The sequence below is a fragment of the Rhipicephalus sanguineus genome, chromosome 5 (genome assembly GCF_013339695.2).
Source record: "Rhipicephalus sanguineus isolate Rsan-2018 chromosome 5, BIME_Rsan_1.4, whole genome shotgun sequence".
In the NCBI taxonomy this organism is placed as follows: Eukaryota; Metazoa; Arthropoda; class Arachnida; order Ixodida; family Ixodidae; genus Rhipicephalus; species Rhipicephalus sanguineus.
Window position 1 is genome coordinate 54,719,903 of NC_051180.1, and position 21,335 is coordinate 54,741,237.

A 21,335-nucleotide genomic window follows, 5' to 3' on the forward strand; every position below is an offset into this window, starting at 1 on the left:
ATCCTCGACAGAAGGAAAACAAAATGTGTCAAGCGCGTTAAAACGAATAAACAAATAAAGAAACCGCGCTGACACACATCTGTAGGCATTCCGCCTAAATACGGAACATACTTTTATTCCAAATACTTATAAAAATGCATCAGAAACCTGCCAAATTTGTTCAGCAACGGAGATCATAATTAACGGAACAAAATGGCTGAGCTGCTGGTCCCAATTAGGCGGATGTCAGTTCCACTTCTAGTCGGCGAACTTAAGTGGTAACGTTCAACGTTCGTCAAACCAGCCCACTTTAGCGAGCAAGGCCTCATCATTTTCTGGCACGCAAGGATGAACGAAGAAATATGCTTGTGCGCTTTGCCGCAGCTTCTTTTCTCGTATCTCTCGCCGAGACGCAATTACTCCAGCGAGCGCATCACAATTTTCCCGTGTTGTTTTTCCATATTTCGAAACGAAGTGAAGGAGATGTACGGAATGAAGGATGAGGGGAATGTTCCCGTACAACAAAAAGAATTTTTGAAAGTGTTTGCGTGGTTCTTGCGCTATACGTCACACGGTCAGCGAGCGAAATGCGTTTCTTGCGGTAACGGTCAGCGAAATTTCCCATTTTTGTTTGGGGCGACGCTGAGTCGGCGAGCTCGGATTTAGGGCATCGTATGCATGCATAATGCATAAAATATGGCTGCCTTTTTATCCCATTTTCATTTCGCTTTCATATTCGCATAACGTTTGTATCTACCGAGAACAACATCTCCCGCAGTAATTTGCTGCCTGAGGTTCACTGCGCTAGTGTGGCTTGTTCAGTCTTTTTTTTTTCTTCTAGGAAGCATTTGCAGTCACCGACATCTTGCTTTCATTACCAGAAAGTCCAGAACTTCAATTTTTTTTCTCATCAAGCCGTCATTTCATTTCTTTTCATAACTTGCTTGACTTGTTTTTTTGTTTTGTATTTCTCACCAAGATCACTCTTTCACGAAGGACACCATAATGAGAAATAGAAATTCTTCTTTCCTCTTTCTATTTTTTTTCATGGTGAAAAAGATACTTAAATCAAAGAAAATTACGCCTCTTACTTCTGCGGAAGTGATGAGGGGATTTTTGCTTTTAATAATATGGCTGTGAAGAAAGCCATACTTTCGCGTTATCTAGCTATGGGCATGACGCTTTCGATGTGGCTGTTAAATGAAACGAGCAATTCTCAGAGACCTCTTTCTACCTAACCTTCGACAGTACTCGCTTTTTGAGGCGGAGACCACCCGATACGACTGGCTGAATAACGATAGTTCTTGAATCTCTTTCTAAAATAGTTCGAGAGTCTACGTGGGGAGGAGAAATAATGGTATTACGGTCAAAACTTACTTCGAAGCTAAATCCTGGGAAAAATTGTCTCTGCGTAATATCATCACTTCGTCCAAAAGTATACGAGAAGCGAAAAAGCCAAGGCTAAAGAAAATAGGGGAGGTCGACAATTCAGAAAAGGGGGAAACTTAGGAACAAAATAAGTGCCAACGAAAGAGGCAAGCTTTAGACGAAGTAATAAGGGGAAGCAGGGAATTGGGAAAACGATGGCCGAGCACTGAACAAATTAATGAACGAACGAAATGAATGAGTAAGTCGGGAAGGAAAACGGAATGTAGAGATGTTAGCACAAAATAGTGAAAAGAAAGGCGAATAAATAAAATGAAACGGAAAAGCCGACGGCCACGCCCCTCTTGGTGTCGGTGGCACTGCGGCAAAGGCTTTGCTGGTCTGTCGCCCGTACACCTTCGCGCCAACACGTCGGAAGGCGGCCCGGAGGACCCAGACTGCGTCGGGGTAGTGGCAGCCGTGCTGCGGCACCATCAGTGACTTCGAGAGAGGGAGAGAGGGAAGGGGTAAGGGGGGAGCACGGGGCGAGCGCCAGGGAGCGCGGGGGCCCGCGCCTCCGTGGGCCAGCTGGGGCCCGGGTCTCGCAGCAGATGGCGCCAGCCGTGGGCTGCTGCGCGCCGTCGCAGCAGGCGTCGTCTCCTGCTCGTTCGGAGGGCCAGTGAGCAGCTGCTGCCGCGGAATGGCGGGCAGCAGGGCGCGTCGGTGACCCCCGTGGATGCCGCCCGGCGGGCCGGCGCCAAGGCCAGCGGCTCGGAGGTGAGCAGCAGCAGCAGCTGAGCACGTCATCGATTGCACGCCTCCCAGACAGCAGCCCCGTGCTGACACGCCCCGCTTTTTGTCTGCGGCTTGACCCCCGCCGCCGCTGCAGCTAACACCGAGTGTGCGCGCGATCACGTTGCGATGGCCCCAGCTATATGTAGGTCCCGAACAGCAGCTGCGCCACGGGATGGTCCTTCCACGCGAAGGTCGCGGTGGACGCGAGCCAAGACTATGCGGGGAAACAAATGCGCTCTTCTAGCCCGAGACCGCCGTCGCCTGGCCGCATGACTTCGCGCGAGTGATTTCATTCAGCGCTGACCTCTCCTGAATCGTGTATACTGAGAGAAGTGCTGTTGTTGTCTAACGGTAGGTTTGCGCTCATTTCTTTTTTCTAGCGAGTGGTCGCTGCATGTTCGCGAACTCGCGTGCAAATCAACCTCACTCTGTCGCTGTAGTTCAAAACCACGACGCAGCACAGTCACGTTGCAGCGTTACACACTGTTCGGTGAGACACTATTACCTTTGCAAGCGGCTTAAGGTGCAGGAGAGCTTCTAGAAATAACGCAGAGATTCGCTTGGCATTGGCAGCTTCCTCTGCCAGAGGCAGCTGTGCACACGCGTGGCAACCACTCACATTGTCCCGACAGAGAAACCGAGGCGTTCGCCAATGCCTTGGCTCATTTGTTTTGTTGGTAGTGCGTGCGTGCTCGGCCCTGTCTGGGAGCCCGTTAACTCGCGAACCGAGGTGGCGCTGCTTGAGGCCCCGTTCCCCTGGGACTGTTGCCAGTGCGTGCAATGCGACAGAAAAAAAAATAGGAACGAGCACAGAAAAAAAAAAGGTAGAGCTGGCGTTATCAACAGCGAAATCACGCCTTAGTAAATCCGTTAAGTAGTAGTACTTTTCGGATTCATATTGAGACACCAACGATTACGAGAAGGGCGTCTGCTGCATCGTGCGCGAACTCTTCCTGCCGTGCAGTCTATAGTTGTCCGCGCTGCTCTTTTTTTTTTTTGCGCGTCCCTGTTTGTCGGGCCGCGCTGTTATCGGCGTACAATGGGACTTTCGTAGCACGGGTCACGCCACGCACTGTACACGATGTCGTTTGGTCGTACCGGTACGTGTGAACCACTAATACGGGCTCGCCACGTACAGTGCGGCGCGCGCGCTGGCGCACCATCAGCGCAAGGTGCGTCTCGGCGCGAATCGATGTCGCCGAAATAGCGCCCCATCGACCGACGCCTGCGCATGGCGCATCGCGCGCTCACATGGCCTCCGCCACGAGCCACTTTCCAAGCACCCACCCCCGTCCGGCGGCTCACTAGGGACCGCCGGGCTTTCTGAACGCTGATTGCAATTATCGCGCTGTCGCGCCGGTAGGACATGAACGACCATGCAATAAGAAGCGTAGTTATGCGCAGTTGAATGTCACTGTCGGGCGTCAAAATGACAGAAAGAGAACGCTTGTCTTTAAAAAGACACTGAAGTGATACAATGACTCAGTTTAGACTGATAAATTGTACTCCGAAAACTCCGTTGTCGTTGTTTCCCCATCATACGCTCAATAATAGAAAAGAAAATTAAGGTCAAAGTGTCATTTTGAAATCCGCACGTGACGTCATGGATTTCAAAATCTTTTTATCGTATTTCGGCACGCTGGCTCAACGAAATCTTCCTAAACTTAGTATTCTAAGCCTCTGAACCCCATCAGAGCACAATGCGCTTCATACTTACCGAATAAGAACTGCGTAGGCACTAGTAGACGGCGTCAAAATCTATGACATCACGACAATTGTTGCTTAAACTTCAAGGTGGCGTCGCCACGCGCATTTTATTTTTGCGCGTTTTCTCGCTTGCCAAGCACCTTCTCGCGGCAAGCGAGGTGATTTTGGTATTGTGAAAGAGTAATTTACTAATACGAGAAAAATCGTTTCTCTCTTCAGTGTCCCTGCAACTTTCATTCAGTGTCGCTCACGTTCTCGACGTTTTTTCGCCCCCCCCCCCCCCCACACACACGCTCCCTCTTGAAAGATTTCATGTTTTCCTGCTCACTCATGGGTCTACTTGACTCATTAGTCAACGCCCCTTTTGCTGGCTGTAGGGCACACACGTGCGGAAAACGTCGATGCGCGGTACTAGTGCTCGTACAACGTACACGTACATCACGCACGAGCAAGCTTTTCGTGCAATGCGCTAGGCCGGAACTAGATTGCGACCTTAGCGCAATAACGACGTAGACGCGTGATTCCGGCCTATTATTGTTGGAAGCGCTCCATATCAGTTTGCATGCAGCACTGCATTTTTAACGGTCCTTATCATTTTGTGTTTTTTTTTAGTTTTCTTTTTCAGCCGCATAAACCGTGATAACCGACACAACAGGGCTCGGTTGGTTTGTTGTTCAGGCTATAAAAACAGGAAGATAGTTTTACCTCGCGCTTGTCAGCTTTACAGAAAAGCTAGATTTACAGGCATGTACAAATCTACCTCGGGAGGCAGACATGGGGCGGACGAAGAGTGAAGTCTATGATAATAGCTTGAGTTATTTGCAGTCGATGTATGACATAAAAGTGACTCAGAGGGATTCACAGAGATTCAGGAAAAATTATCCCGGTCATTATTGATACGTGCATAAAGGCAGCAACGATTTCGAGTACCGTGCGTATCCTCTGACATGCGTTTATAATGTTTACCGTCATCTACGGACCTAAATTTCTTCATAGACATTTTGCAATGCGCAGTGATAGTAGTGTGTGAGCCTTTCAATTATCTTAGTTCGTTGGATTGCGAGTAAGCTGTACCTAATCAACAACTTGCCGCTTTTCACTCCAGCCTAACAGCTTAACGCGCAATTTGTAAGTGAACCGCGAACATGTGCGCGCACACACACACACACACACACACACACACACACACACACACACACACACACACAGACTCTCGCTCGCTCGCTCACTCACTCACTCACTCACTCACTCACTCACTCACTCACTCACTCACTCACTCACTCACTCACTCACTCACTCACTCACTCACTCACTCACTCACTCACTCACTCACTCACTCACTCACTCACTCACTCACTCCACTCACTCACTCACTCACTCACTCACTCACTCACTCACTCACTCACTCACTCACTCACTCACTCACTCCTCACTCACTCACTCACTCACTCACTCACTCACTCACTCACTCACTCACTCACTCACTCACTCACTCACTCACTCACTCACTCACTCACTCACTCACTCACTCGAACAAGTAATAAGGTTGTGCAACGTAGACATATAAAGCATTTTAAATTCTGATTTCCATAGAAGAAATATAACTCTCACAAAAACTTTTACAACTTCCTGACTGCACTCACATGATTTTCTTAAAAATGTATTTATAGACGTGACCGATGTATTGGGCGCGACGAAGGTTATGTTTTTAATAAAGATTAATCGAATGTTACGGCATTTCAGAAAAATTTCTTGGATGTAGAGTTTTGCGTTATCGACGATAACGCAAAATGCTAAATGCCTCGCAATTCGCATATGCAGAGTGGTCAAGCGTCTGCGTTTCGTACGCTCCACATCGCTACAGAATCCGCAGTTTTATGCTCAGCTCTTACATTGCAAAACGCTGCTCCACGCTGAACATTAGTATGAGCTCGCACCAAAATATAATCAGAAGCATAAATATTTCAAAAACAATAATTCACGCAGTGAAAAAGAAATACTTCCAGCGGCGTTCATTCCCGACTGTCGAAGTTGAATTCCAAAATATATAGCTGGAAAATGAGCGAACGATAAAAGAAAGAAAAAAAAAACGTTCCCCGTACTATATGACATCAAAATAAATGAGCGAGTCACGGCGACTCTTCTTTTTCATAATGGCGCGTTTGTTCACGCATAAACGACAGCGCCAAAGAAGAAGTCCTCGCACTTATATGCGCTGCCAAACTTTATAACTAAGTTAGCGCGAGCCTTTTAAAGAAAGTGCGGGCACCAAGGCAGTCGTGACGGCGAAGAATTTAATCATAATGGAGGAAGATGCATCGGCGATTTCGAGCTTCTATTTATTCTGCTTCCGAACTTTTTGCAGACTTTTATTTTTAATAAAAAATGTGACTTCTTTTACTTTGTTGGAAAGCTCGGTATCTCTATTTTATTGCGCTCCGGACTTCTCAACATGTCCTCCAATTCGTCAACGTTAAACTCATCGAAGCCTGGCAGCCGTCTAGGCACGTGTTATTTTCTTTTTCTTTTTAGGATTATGAGTTTCTTTCGACCTTTACCTGAAAAATGACGAAAGAGACGGGCAGTAAGGACCTGACAGATTCATTCAGTACTGCTTACTCTTGGCTTAGTAGGTATCTTGTGAATATTTTATCGATAAATTCATCTGACTGCGCAAATTATAAGAATGAAAAAGTCGATCAATATAGCGTTTCTGATTTTTCGCAAAAGTCAGTTTTTTGTTTTTCAATCTAACTGGGGTTGCTGCACAAACGGACCTGCAATTTTGTTGAGTAGCTTGCTCCGAACGTCCACCCACCACGGTGGTCTAGTGGTTACGGCGCTCGACCGCTGACCCGAAGGTCGCGGGATGGAACCCCGGGTCGCGCCGGCCGCATATCGGTGGAGGCTAAGTGCTATGTTAAAGAACATCAGCTAGTCGAAATTTCCGGAGCCTTCCACTACGGCGTCCCTCATGATCATATCGTGGTTTTGGCGCGTAAAACTCCGACAGTTATTAATAATTCATTATTGTTAATACTCTGAATCTCTCAAATAAATGTAGATAGTTCCTGCTCGTTGATTAATCGTTCGCGGCATGTGCTCGCATGGACTGAACCGGACATATCGCTGTGGCGAGGTCTACCCCAATTGTTGCATTTAACTCTAGTGGCTACCCCATGTGGTTACTTATACTGTTTGCAGCAGGGACTGTAGAATGAAAAAAAGAAATGTACAGGATTGTGAATGTGAACGTCGCTTTTTCTAAATAACAAGCGCACATTAGCGTGTAACTTGAGACAACTTTACCTAAACGTTGAAACTGTGAAAAATAAATAAATAAGACGCACCCCAATTACAGTGATTTATTAAGTGCCCTCAGTGCAATAGTGCATTCTAGAATCTGCGAAATTCTCTTGTACGTTGAGAGCCTTTGTATGTGGTAAAAATATAACCATTGTTTTTGTGCCTGCTTCCGCATTTATCGTCGATATAATTTCTGTCATATATGGTTCACTTACGATAGTACCACCTCCGTGAGTTTCGCTGTTGGCTGCCTAATCACATCTGAATTACGGAGCGTCAGCACGAAGAAGTATACATCGACAAGGCTTTGCCGTACCCTTGTGTGTGTGCTCCATTGTGATGAGTAATGTAGTTACGTACTCTAACACACGCGCATCTGATTATTTCCTTCGATACCACTATTAAGCTTCGAGAGTCCGTAGTAACAAAGACTTTAAGAATTAAGATTGCTAAAAACATAACCTTAAAATTTGTGTCCTGAAGTACTTTGCTGAAAAAAACAAGCCGTAAGTCTAGGTAAAACGTGCCATCCGTGCCGTGCACTCACTTCTATACTTTTATTTATACTTACTAAACTTATTTTCGCCCTATGCTGCAGCTGGAGCAACGACTCTAATGCAGCTAAATACAAAAGCAATTATACAAGTAGTGTCCGCCTCTTTAACTCACAAACCTTTTATAAGAAAATCGCAACGTATACGGCAAGAAATTCTAAACAAGTTTTCTTACATTAGGAAAATAGTTGAAGCAAAAACTGCCAACTGGGTTGTGCTAAGAGCTTGCTTAAGCATTATTTCGGAATATGTATATTTAACCGGCATACGGTAACACCAATGAACGTTATGCAACACTAGCCTTCGCTAGTCACGATTTAGATTTTTTGTAGGTGTACTGTCCTGCTTTGTTTCTTCGCCGACTGTATGGTGTGGTTTTTTGTTGTGCCGACAGCACAGTCGTGCTCCCTTCCTGCAGTGACACGTCGTGGCCATATATACCCATATAAGATACCACGTATTTCTATGAATCGTGATCTTACCCACAAGCGGACTTGCTGTTTTCATAGAGAAGCAGCCAAAGAAAACTTGCGTATTACCAGATGGCCCCTAGGTATCTCGTATCGCAAGCAGCTTTACGATAAACTAAGTGCTTTTCTCAATATCTCCTAGGAGGTGCTGCTACGAGTTCTGGCTTTTTTATTACCTGAATCAGGTAATGTTTAGACATTATTTTTAAAGATTAACTTTCTTTGAATTTGGCGAGAATCTGTGCACGGATCGATACAGTCCTAAACGCCCAGAAAAAGTCGGGAGTGTCACGTACCAATGACATTCCGACACGATGTGGACCGAGAAATATCACTTTCATAACGACGTCCACTGTCAGCCGAGAGGCATACTGACGTGTTCTCCTCCATCTCGAACCTGTTTTATTACTGCCTTACCATTCTTCCGCCGAAGCTGTACCTTCAATCACGAAAAAATGTGTTTGTTTAACAGGTCGAGTGAGCGGTCGTATCATTTGTGCTACGTGTGCCGCTACGAAAGATCCTCACTTCGTCATTGCCTTTCGTCGGTGTGTGTAAACTGAAATATGTGCTGAGAAAAAATTCAGAACAAGACTAAGTCGGATAAGCGTGCCGTCTCTTTCGCAATGATGAGCCGCCAGCTAAACACCGCTGCTTTTTCACGAACACAGAGTTCCGAAGCGGTAAAGGGCCGTTGTTGAAACAACGATCCAAAGAAAAATTCTGGAGGCGACCCTAAGCCTTGACTTAGACGTATGGTAGTGGCGCTCGCACGTCGGCATTCGTGTGGCCTGGTGCATTCCTTGAGGTAACCTAGTGTTTCGCACGCTGCCGTAGCGGATCTCGGAGGCCACGTAGAAAGAAGTGCGTGGTTGAGATCTGCTCGGCCAGGTGCCTCAACGATCTTAGGTGCTCACAGTCTTTCAGTGAACTCAATAAATTATTTTTTACGAATTATCCAGACAGTTAATAGGCCCTTATTCTAAGTGAAGTTATGCTTCAATATCGTATGTATCCAATACAACTCTTCGCTGGAACCAGAATAGCCGATTTCTATTTTTATGAAGACCTTTCATGAATATTCCGAAAAGCGGAAGTAAGCGCTCTACCGGATATGCTTGAAAGAGAAACGAGATGATCACTCGATGCTCGTGCCATTAAAAAGCGAAGGAGCATTTGTTTATCCTCTAGGAGAACACACTCCGCCTTCGAGAGATTCTCTCGAAATTTGCCTGTTCTTTTCACGAATAGTAGCTTAAGGTATGACGGTAAAGCTGAAAAAAAAAGCCGTACTTACTCAGCGGCTATTAATGATTGCTTCACTTCGAAAGTCGTGCGTTCGGTTCCCAGCTACTACAGCCCTTGATTAGCCCTACCCACTCACCCGAGCATTACAGGCGACAAAGTCATTGGCTAGTCGGCATTGCTCTATGTCAGTGGTCGGCATTTTTTTGAGGAGGAGGGCCAAGTTGCATAAAGCCGAGGGAGGGGGGGGGGAGGGGCTTTGCAGGCAACGACAAAAAAATTCGGCAATTCGGTGAATTCACAATAATGTACAAAACTGACATATACTGCGATGAAGGTCCTGACTTTACCTAGTATTTCATCTTTCTTCCCCCCCCCCCTCTTTTTTTACCTGTGCAAAGAAAGGAAGTGAAGACATTATCTGGCTACGTGTGAAGATGCGGGGGCAATGCCAGCTGGAAGCGATCTTTTTCTGTTTCTGTGTAACCCCATTGGTAGTCAAAACTGCCATGTCGGCCTTCAGATAGGACGTGACGAGCGCAGGGGGTGTGGGGATTTCTGATGTCGTACCGGGGGCCGCATAATACTGCCCCGCGGGCCGCAGGTTGCCAACCTCAGCTCAGTGGGATGTTAGTGACGTAAATGTGACATCGGAGGGGATACAGCGCAAGAGAAGACGAGGACAAGAAAGGCGACGATACTAATTAAATGTGACGTCACAATGCTGCCGGTATGACCGGGAGTCGAACCCGCGTCCTCGAGCTTAGCATCGCAACGACAAAGTCGCTGGGCCACTACGGCGTGTTCTACATCAAACGTTAAGCTTAATTTGCGCGATCACAATTGCAGAGTTCACTGCAATAGTTTCCTCTCTATTGCTCTTAGGGCGTCGTATAGGACTTGACATATCCCTTCGTATGCTTAATTTATTTCTCTTGGGTGACTTAGATCAATCATACTCATACATACAAAAATCATACAAAAATATAACGAAAAAAAAAAACATGTGGGATAATATCAGTTGCATTGTAAGATGCTCCCGGCATCCATATGTGCGGGGCTTGCTTACATAATCGACTGTATAAGTAAATACATGACCACGGCGTCACTTAATGACAGTGAAGGCAGAGCAGACAGTTTAGACATCAATGCGAATGAGAGCGTGTTTTACAGGGGTACTTTCCCTTTAAAGATAAATTCAAATCAGTTTCTAGCAAAGTGCTACTGTTTGCTTGGCTGCGTTATTTGAGTTCCCGTCTTTTTTTTTAGGTAAAGTCCTTACTTGCTAGGATTAGTTAATGTTGGGTCATCACTAAACGCCTAACTGTAACGACACTTGTCACTGCCGCGCAAACACGCAAAATTAATATCATCACGCACAAACATGGGTTTAAAAAGTGCGGAACACCATAACTGATATTTCAGTTTTACGGTCGGTACCGTAGCGACCTCGTAAAAGGAAAGTTAATTGATTGGCCCCATGGCATGCAGCGAGTCGAGAAAGAAACATAAAAAAATGTAGAGGACTGTATTGCAGGAAACTCAGCTGAGCGCAGCGAAGCGGAAAGGCGTATCAAGGTTGGAACTAAAGGTCATTTAAGCGTAGCGGTGTCGGTGCTACCACTGCACTCTGTCGGTTGTACTTGTTTCACGCGCGGCCATGATGAGGTATGCCTATGCTCGTAAATGTTAAATCGCGCCGCGATGTTTCTACCCTGCCTTTATTGTTTCATTTTGCCGCGTTTTCGTTTGAACATAATTTCTTCTCTCTAATGTGCTTCCATATGGGTCACGGCAAAAGAACGTTGCCTGTCTTGGCCTGTAACGCGGCGCATAAATTAATGAGCTGGGTAGTACCGTATTTTCGCGATTTAGTCATCGCCTAAGTAGACTGTATACACACGTGCAGATATAGCTCATTTGTCGTGAAAAATACCGAGTGCCGTTGGCACAGCACTAGAAATTAAAACCATCCCTTTTATGGAAGTTCACGTACATAGAAATCAATGATAATAACCTATTTTAGCGTCTGTCTTTAGGCCGGCAAGAGCTGTTCAAATTTCATCGCTTCCCTAGAGATGTTCTGTCAGTTTCAAGAATCTTTTTATTCTACATGATAGGAGCCGCCTCAATCTTCAAGCATAGTATCATAATTCTTTCCAAGAAAATCATATCTCTCTTGTATAGAAATGATATTAAGTAACCGCTTGCGTCCAATATAAGTCATGACCGCTCAGATGATTTCTCACAGCCTTACATAGTACTACAATATCTTAAGCGTTACCAATAGTTGTGTTTAAAACACTCACTTGAGGCATGAAGTACAGCTGCTTACATGCTAGTTCCCTTCAGGCTGCTATGTTTATCATTAGGCGGAGGAAACAATATACATCACGTAGTCTATGTCTTATACGGATGAAAGTATGGTACCCTGAAACGCCGCCGCTGGCACATCACGGGTAATTACTTTTGCTGTCACTTTCCTCTGTAAATTGAGAAGAACCCGTTGCATCCTTTTAATTTCGGTTATTTGCTTCTGTGAAACTTAGATGGGGAATTAATGAGGCGATGTTCTTGACGAAGAACTCTTCGGGAAAAAACAAGGTTACCCTTTTTATTCTCTCGAATTGTTGTGCGGCTGCCTTCGCTGATAAGATAATGCTTATTATTGATGGCCGCTGCTTCTTTTCCCGTCGTGCGAGCATATTATGGAGTGGACGTCGTATAGAAACACGCCCGGAGCGTTTAGCAACGTCTATTGTTTACCGCGGCGTATTCAACTTATCTGATAACACAGACAAACAAGACATCGTTTTAAAATGTCCTTATTCCGATGCCGTGTTTCTGGTACACTCGAACGAATAAGAGTCCCTCGACTCTTCTTTGTGAGTCGTGACATTCCGAGTATATGACTCTCTTTAAGGAGACACGTGAACTCTCTATTGGGGATCATGATATTCTCGTCGGAGAGTCGTGTGACTCAAAAGAGAGTTAACGTAACTCTTTAAGGAGAGTTATATACGTGGCAAGTCAGCACTCGCCGAAAAGAGCTCATACACCTTTTTTTTTCTTAGAGTGTATAGGTCGCTTTGGTGTGATGCAAGTTCAATAATTGTGAGTTGTATGTCGTAATGTTTCTATTGATCTTAAGTTTTCTTTCTTTTTCAATGACTCACATAAAATCCAATCTTGCAAATCAATTCTGCGGAATCCCGCAAGGTGGCGGTAGGGCTAACAAATGGGTTATTGTAAATGTCCCTTTAAAAATCCTTTAGTGAGCAGTGTGCTTTGCGTCCACACACACACCATATATATATAATTTCATTTTTTTACGTGCTGTGCACTAACTCAGCAATCTAAAGTACGAATGAAAAATGAATGAACGAGATTCGTATCCGCAAGTATGACAAAGTATGACGTTAGAACTGGTACCTGCCAGTTGTCACACTCGACATATTAAGGATTTAAGATGGTTGTTGGCAAATGATACAGTCATTACGAACGAAAAACTTTGTATTTCGGTCGCTGAAACATGCGAAAACTATCCTTGAAGAATACGCACTCGCAATTGCACATGCGCATATTAAGTTTTAGTAGTATTTTTTTTTTCACCGATGTAATTTCATTGACCTTCATTTGTCTATATGTTAAATGTACTCAGACGTTCTACGCAGCAAGTGCTTGACAAGTAAACACTTTGGTAGACGGTTAGCCAATTGGAGTGAATAATTATCCGAGTAGGAGGGAGTTAACCCTCTTAGCCATTAAGTTTGAACGAGTCTGCAGTCAACGTAAACTTATAACGCGAACGATGCAGAAGCATTTCCCCGCACCAAAGAAAGCCCTACACCAAACATAGGTTCAAGCCATTGACTCGCTCTCTGTTTACGTTACATTGAAATCATGTTGATTCCATTCGGAAGAAAAAGCTCATCATTGGTTGATTGATTTCGTCGCACAAATGTTCTATCATCATGGTATACTCGGAGTGAAAAAGAAAAAAAATTGCACCCACAGTTGAAACATTCAGTCGTAGAAACACAATGACTTTTTCGGGCTGTTCAACACTTTAGAAGTTCAGAAGCTTTGAATTCTTTTGAATATATAGCCTCCGTTACTGCTAACATGAATCCGAAACTTTGTACTGAGCTCAGCAAGCGCAACGCGCCTGAACAAATGCAGGGGCCGGTTTTGGTTCGGACAACAGTGTTGCCACTACTAGTGGTAATTCAATCAACTTCACTGTATCAAGCCCCTACGGCGCATGCGGAATTGTACAAGGTCCTCTTGTTTCATTCATGATAAATGCTGTAAACGTACGGGCACTTTAAGCGATATTGCATGCGGTCAGACTGCATGGTGGTTCCAACTGAGTCATGTCGAATTGGCAGTAGTCGTATTAATAAACCTCACTTTTACCCAAATCCGGTAAGCCGGAATGAAACGCAGCGCTTGCAGAGATCAACGATTATTCTTACGCGACGTGCAGAAATTTGTGTGCAAATTCTTAGCGCTAGACTATATCATGATATTCCTTTCCTATCGCTTAATCATTCATGGTCGGTAAGTTCTACTGATATCGTTTACGCACACTTGCACAACTGGTAAAGCGCGAAAAGTGGTATAGCTTGAGTCATATCACTGGGTTATCCAGGCCCGTGATTCCAGTGCGTCACTGCTTTTCAGCCGTTGATGCAATAGCCAAACTGCGGCGAAGCAGAAAGGATTGACGGCTCACGAAGTTGCGTTACTCTGGCTCCCGCTGATGATGCAAAATATAATGCGCGTCGTGTACGCCTTGTCCGGCCTAACGCGGCGCCGGTAATAAATGTTGAGGTTTTACGTCCCCAAACCACAGTATGATTATGAGCGATGCCGTAGTAGTGGGCTCCGGAAATTTCGGCCACCTGGGGTTCTTTAACGTGCTCCTAAATCTAAGCACACGGGCCTCTATAGCATTTCGCCGCCATCAAAATGCTGCCGCCGCAGCCGGTACTCGATACCGCGACCTTCGGGTCAGCAGTCGAGCACCATAACCACTAGACCACCGCGGCGGGTAGCGCGGCGCCGGTCCCAGAGCTGTAGCATTCAGCGACCTTAAACTGCCCAGGGGAAAGTGACAAGCGTAAGAGGGCAGGAAAGGTTGCTGTGGCCTCAATGGGGTGCTTTGGGAAATAGTCTGGCGATCCCTCGTCGGAATACGGAGAGGCCGCGTGGGCTCCACCGGGAGCTGTAAGCGTTTCGACTCCGCCGCTAAAAGCTTCCGGTCTTCGTCGATCGAGCTTTCGACGGAAATGAGACTAGCTGCGCTCAGAACGATGGGAGTCCCGCGTTCTCTTCGTCGTTTCGCTTCCTCGATCATGGTGGCCGTCCAGCTTGACCGAACCAGACTGGTCTCGCGCAGAGGTACGTGTTCGATTGAAGTGACCGGGACGTTTGTGGTCGGTAACACGCGATACCACAAGCGACGTGCAGCGAAGTATGCGGAAGCTATGTTGTGTACTTCCGGTACCACTCGTGTGGAGGATTCATTCGACCAAGCTATATGAAGCCGACAGGTAATGATGCCAAGAAAAGTGTTTACGCTTCATTTGTAGTTCTTAATTTATGTGTCGTACGTGTCAGTAAAGGGAAAAGAAATTACAGTGGGAAAAAAACAACTCGCCTCCGGTGGGGAACGAAGAGGCGACCTAAGCTTAGATTTAACGCCCCCTATATTTTCCGTGGCTTCATATGGATGCGAGTAGACTGGCACTCACTCACTCACTCACTCACTCACTCACTCACTCACTCACTCACTCACTCACTCACTCACTCACTCACTCACTCACTCACTCACTCACTCACTCACTCACTCACTCACTCACTCACTCACTCACTCACTCACTCACTCACTCACTCACTCACTCACTCACTCACTCACTCACTCACTCACTCACTCACTCACTCACTCACTCACTCACTTCACTCACTTCACTCACTTCACTCACTTCACTTCACTCAATTCATTTCACTTCACTCACTCAGTTTTGCACGCACACACACCGAAAATTGTAATCGTACAGTCGTCCGCGCTGTAAAGGCCGTCGTCGAGCAGCTTCCTGTGAGAAGTTTGCCCCGAAATGCCTGCAGGGCTTTCCCTTCACAGGCGTGAACCGCTCACGCTTTGTCCTGCAGGCGCCGTTGGCAAGGCGACTCTCTCGGAAACGCCTTCCGTTCGTCTTCTGACGGTATAGGGCTGCCGTCGCGGACGCAATTGAGCCGCGGCCCTGTTGACACTCTGCCAGTGTCAACAAAGCGTCGACGGGAAGTGCAGTATTACCGGGCCGCTGAGCGAACCGGAATTGAGCCGCTCAGTCGGGAGCTTCGGACGCTCGCGCCTCTGTTGTTCCAGTTTCTCGTATCGAAACACGCTACTCTCCGCATCTCGCACCGGCGCTGCTCCGAGTAGAACAGAGTTGGCAAACGTTGCGGTGATTCCTTTCCACCTTCCGTATCTGTGTGTCCTCAGTCGCATCGTGTACGTTTGTCACCCGGCTTTCCACGGAGTAGCAGTCGATGTATAGGGGCGACTATAGGGCAATGCGATCGAGCACCTTCTTGCTTGACGTCATGGTTTTCTGAATGTGTCTCACATGACCACGTGCGCCCACCTCGACATAATTAAGTCTACTCAGTGTAAAGATGTCTAATTATGCAGATATGAGGTCGAATAAAGTTCGCGCTCTAGGTCAATGATGTGTATGGGATCTAGCTAATACGTCTCGCAGCAAGGTGGGATACTTCAGCACGCGCGAACAACGCATACCATGAAACATGCACTCCGATACGCACCATTATTATTGAATTTTCGAATAGGCAGCGCACAAAAGCGCAACAAATACGTACACGTAAAAAGACGCAAACACAGACGCGAACACAAGACAGCGCTTGTGTTTGCGTCTTTTCATGTGTACGTATTTGTTGCCCTTTTGTGCGCTGCCTATTCGAAAATTGTGGCTCACCAACTAGCCCATCAGTACATATTAGGCAAGTTCATTATTATTTACTGCTGTTTAGGTTTGCCTAAGATTCGCCATAGCTACAGCTGGGAAGACGTGAAAGTAGATCGATCTCCCATTGGTTGAGTTATTCTTGCTCAGTGTGAAAAACGCGCCATCATGCGCAGAATTGTTCGTGCTCAAGGCAATGTTCTACTGTTATTAAGTTGGTGTGCATATTTTTGAAACACATTTTCCTATAACTTATTTTGGTTTATTAACAGTGAACAATCGCTTTTGTCATAAAACCGACTGAGAAGCAGAAAAAGAAAAGGAAGAACCACATGGATACCACATTCGAGTCGTCTTAGGTGAACGCATAAGGGGGCCGCGAGACTTTTCTTCCGTTGTTGGTTTTAAAGCTCTTCCGTGCTCGCTGTTTAGCGTGAAGCATTTGACTATCGCATGTCACTCCGAATCAGGAGTGCCCTACAACTCTCCCGTTTTATCACTCATTGCTTTTCTCTGTCCTCGATCTGCGCACTTGATTTCCCCGGGCGTTTCGCCGGCCTCGCTATGCGAGATCGACTGATCTAATTACACGGGATAATTTGTTTTCCCGGCGCCTAACAACGGACGAGGCAGAAGATACGAGCAAATAGAGTCCGACCGTTACTCCTATCTCGACGACGAACCGTTGAAACAATTAGCGCCAAAACTGACGCTGCTCTCCGGGATACAATCGCAAGAGACGGGACTCGGGTTTCATTGTCGAAGCGAGGACGAGCTTTCCAGGGAAATGTTGGAACAGCGTCGTCTCTATCTTTTGGCAGCGGCACGTCCGTGTCGAAATGAATTCCTTGTGAGCCCTAACACCAGCGTTCGATGTCTATCGATTGAAAGATAGCGTTCGCATAATCAATGCCTCTGCTCTTGCTATAAGTAGAAGCGTAGCGTATATTGCGATAAAAAATGATTAATAAAGGAGATACTATCGCCGTTATCATTAAACGGTCATGAGAATGATTTCGAGCAAACTAATTTGTCTAATTTTCGCCTGTCGCTTCATGAGCTCCTACGGCGTGGTGGGTAGTGGTTTTATCTTTCTAAATATCCAAGCATGAGACGAAAGAAAAAGCTGAATATTCCCGCTGCTTCGGCAGACAGCGTTGAATATAGATTCTCGGCCTGTTTTCAAACGCGCTAACATGTACTACTTAGTTCTACCGAATACAGTCACCAATTGGTGGGAAATTCAAAATTTTCACAGACGCAGTGGTCTCTAAAACTTTTGGTGTCGACTGGATGCTGAAGCTAAAATAAATTTAACATTCAGCAAGAAGAGAAGTCAAAACACACGGCGGGTTCATTGAACACTAACATTGTACTTAGACATGTTCAATGCTGTTATCTAGAAAATTTGTTTTAAAATATTTTTGGAAGTTTTCTCATTTAGATCTATAATGTAATCAACTTTATTTAGAAGACTGCGGAATGGTAGCTAATGTCGGTTTGTGTTGGATCTTGAAGGCTAAAAAGGGGCTAGTGATAACTGATATTGCGTAAATTATAGGTAAGTTCTAATGTTATCACACGTTTGCTAAACAATTTAATTCTAAATCGTGCTTGCTCATTAGCTGGCGATTCCTTGTAGGAACGTTCCCACGCCAGTTTACCCGATTAAATTTCGTGTTCTTGCTTCTCCGACCTTTCGCACTATGTTGTCACACAACTATTCCTCGTTCTGTGATCCACAGAGGTACCTTGTCTACAATGAATGCCTAGAATAACGCTTTTGCGTATATAAACGTTATGTTTCGCGGCCATCTTCGACGCCTGCCGCAGATATAATTAAAAGAGGGTACTTCTTGAACAAATCTTTGAAATATTTCTCGTGTCTCGTGTTTATTTAGCTGCCAATTCGTTCAACGACTGCAAATATATCGATGCTGTTTACCAAGCTCACCAACTAGACGAAATTTTAATCTCTTTTTATTCGTTACTACTGCAAACCCCTACGTATTGCTTTCATACAATCGGTTGATGCCTGAACACTTTAATGAAATTGTAACAAGCTTAGTAAAGAGTTTTGTACACTGAAAGTGCAGTTTGCTTCGAATAATTAAGGAAAGCAGTGGCCAAGAAGAGTTTCATTGTTATGCTGTGCAATTTATGACACGTATACTCTCCATTGCCACAATAGCTGAACACGCTGTTTCAGTTTTATTTGATGTGGAAAGGTGTTTTGCTTTTCTTCTGGAAAGGTAGCAAAACAAAAAAAATTGGCCTTCTTTGTTCCATGAACCTGCGTTTTCACAAGCTTTCAAAGTAAGTCCTAGCGCATTCTTGACGAATGAACTACAGTAATCAGTCATGAGATGGCCGCATAACTAGCTCTTGCATAGCCAGTTACCGATGGCTGTCTTCCTAAGGGAATGCACCTTTCTTGCCTGTAAATAACGCCTGAAGACGTGCTCAGGCAGCGGCGTTGCGTGCGCTGGAACTGTCGCTGACCGTAAAACTCCCCGCATGCGAGCAATCTCCGCGTTTCGAGCATGCGCAGTGTAATCCGTTCGCGGCCCTCCTTAAACTAGATGACCCAGTGGCGTGCTTGTCTACTATTCCGATACCAGCGATGTCCTAAGCCGCATAGGAATAGCTTCGTCGTCTCGCCATCCCCGCAAGAAGCATTGCGAAAGGAATATGCGTCGGAACGTGATCGACCGCGTACAAACACGGTACTCTCCCTTCTTTCTCCTAGACGCTGCTGGTCACTACCCCGCACAGCGAGAAGTAAATACACCTGATTACGTCACAGAACACCTATCATTCTTCGTTACGCAAGTAGGTAGTAAGGGATGCGCTATAGAAATAAAACGAGCATAAAGCCAGCGGCCTAGAGATTGGTCAACGTGGACCAATATGGAAGCTCGGCTGAAGTGATGCTGCGCAAAAGAGCAGTTGCACCGCGCGGCGATTTATCGAGCAACAATTTGCACGGAAAGATTCAGTTTTTTTTTTTTTTGCGCGTTCTGGGTGACAATTCACAACTGTACTGTCGTCGGAGGTGTCGTCGGACTTAGAAACACCTACGTCTTTCAGAGATCTTTTGTGGCTGATGCGATTAGCATATCTGTATTATCATCATCACTAGCACGCGACTATGCCCACTGAAGGGCAAGGGCCTATCAAGCCCGTGGGATATGTCATAAATTCTGCGATTGTAATGAACAAAGTACCTCCTGTTTTTTTAAGATATGTTAATTATTATAAAAGTCATAAACAACTCGTAATAAGGAGTTACTTTCCGCACAGGTAGTCTCTTCACTCTCTCTCTCCCTATATATGTGCGTATATATATATATATATATGCGTGTGTGCGTAGCCCTACTGTAAACTCTGCATGCGTCAACTGTAGGTAACATGTGCATTCCACATATAGCAGCTATATGAGTAGTACTGAGCTGCAACCAGGTGACGAGAACTACGGCTTCGCGCCAGTGTGTAAATGCGCTCACCTCACCGCCACACATGCACAGCTCCCTGCAGGCTTCCTCATTAAAGCAAACTCTTTAACGAAGACACGTGCGCGTGTACCGCAAGGAGGTCTGTAGCGTGTCTTGCATACATCATGGCTCACAGCGCATGTTTACCAATTTGATGCGCACAAAGATGCATTCTAAACGGCTAGTGGAGAACTTATAAAACTCGAGGCTATATGCCAAGCATTTCAGTTTGTTCTGCATCTTAGGAGGCACTGTGGGCGATGAGTAAGAGAAAAGGAGCACGCGGAATTACACCGCTCCAGTCGATGAAAAACTAAGCGAAAGGCGAAGCTTGCTCGTCCAGTGGAGAGCGCCGATACATTGTGAACGTGAAGGCACGGAGGTTATGGAGAGGTTAAACTGAAGTCCGTGCACTGCATGTTCATGACCGACTGGCTAGATGTTGAATGCACGTGTACATCCATAACCGAGTTCAGTAGAGCAGTACGTGAGCACAGAAACTATCACACTGTGTTCCGAAGGCGTGTTATCAAACATATGCCCAGGAATGAGCATACAGCGCCAACGAAGAGAAAAGTGACATTCCAAGAAACCGGAAAGAAGCAGTGCCGTAGGAAGAAATATGTCATGTTTTCCTTGGTAAAATGCTGCACATGAAATGTTTAATGTTGACAGCCATGCATGTTTGTTAACTGCACATAGTTTATCAGGATCATCGTCCCGTCTGGACTGACCGACCGACCGCGTACGCGACATCCGCAGGATCGGATTTGGTTTTAAGCCGCGACTGACGTCCAGACACACAGAAATTGTAGGCGTATAACGTTAAGAGATCGGGATAAAGTACAATGAGTCAGACAACATGCAGGTGTAGCTGTAGCTGATAATCTAGTTAAAATTAAACGGAACAAGTGGACCTGGGCCGGCAACGTAATGCGTAGTACAGACGACCTGGGCTTAGAGCGAGAGAGGAGATTCCAGGGAAAGGGGAAAGAAGCCGAGGACGGTAGCGAGTTAGGTGAAACGATGAATTCAAGACGTTCGTAGGGATAAAATGGAATCCGCTCACGCAGGAAGAGAAAATTGGAGATCCCTCAGAGCGGCCGTCATCCTGTTGAGTGCGTGAACATAATTACTGCACAAAACCAGGAAGCACACATACAACGAGTCGACGTATTCGTACAACCAAACACACAGCTATCTGTATTGCCTCCGCTGTTGAACCACATGCCGGCGCTGTTCATTACGGAATTTATTTATTTATTTATTTATTTTATTTATTTATTTATTTATTTATTTATTTATTTATTTATACTGTTATTTATTAATAACAGAGAGGACAATACAATTACATACATAAAAAATGTACAAGGTACATAAAGTTGCGTAATATTTGGCACTTCACAATGAAAACAGGTATTTTCTTCA

The 21,335-nt window shown here is 45.5% G+C and overlaps 1 protein-coding gene across 1 annotated transcript in view; it reads left to right on the top strand.

Moving 5' to 3' along the window:
* The first annotated feature begins 1,957 nt into the window (after window positions 1-1,957).
* Window positions 1,958-21,335, top strand: part of LOC119393646 (glutamate-gated chloride channel) — a 78,407-nt gene continuing 59,029 nt past the window's right edge. The window contains exon 1 of the mRNA XM_037660756.2: window positions 1,958-2,121. The gene's annotated coding sequence lies outside the window, so the exon portion shown is untranslated. The remainder of the gene's footprint in view (window positions 2,122-21,335) is intronic.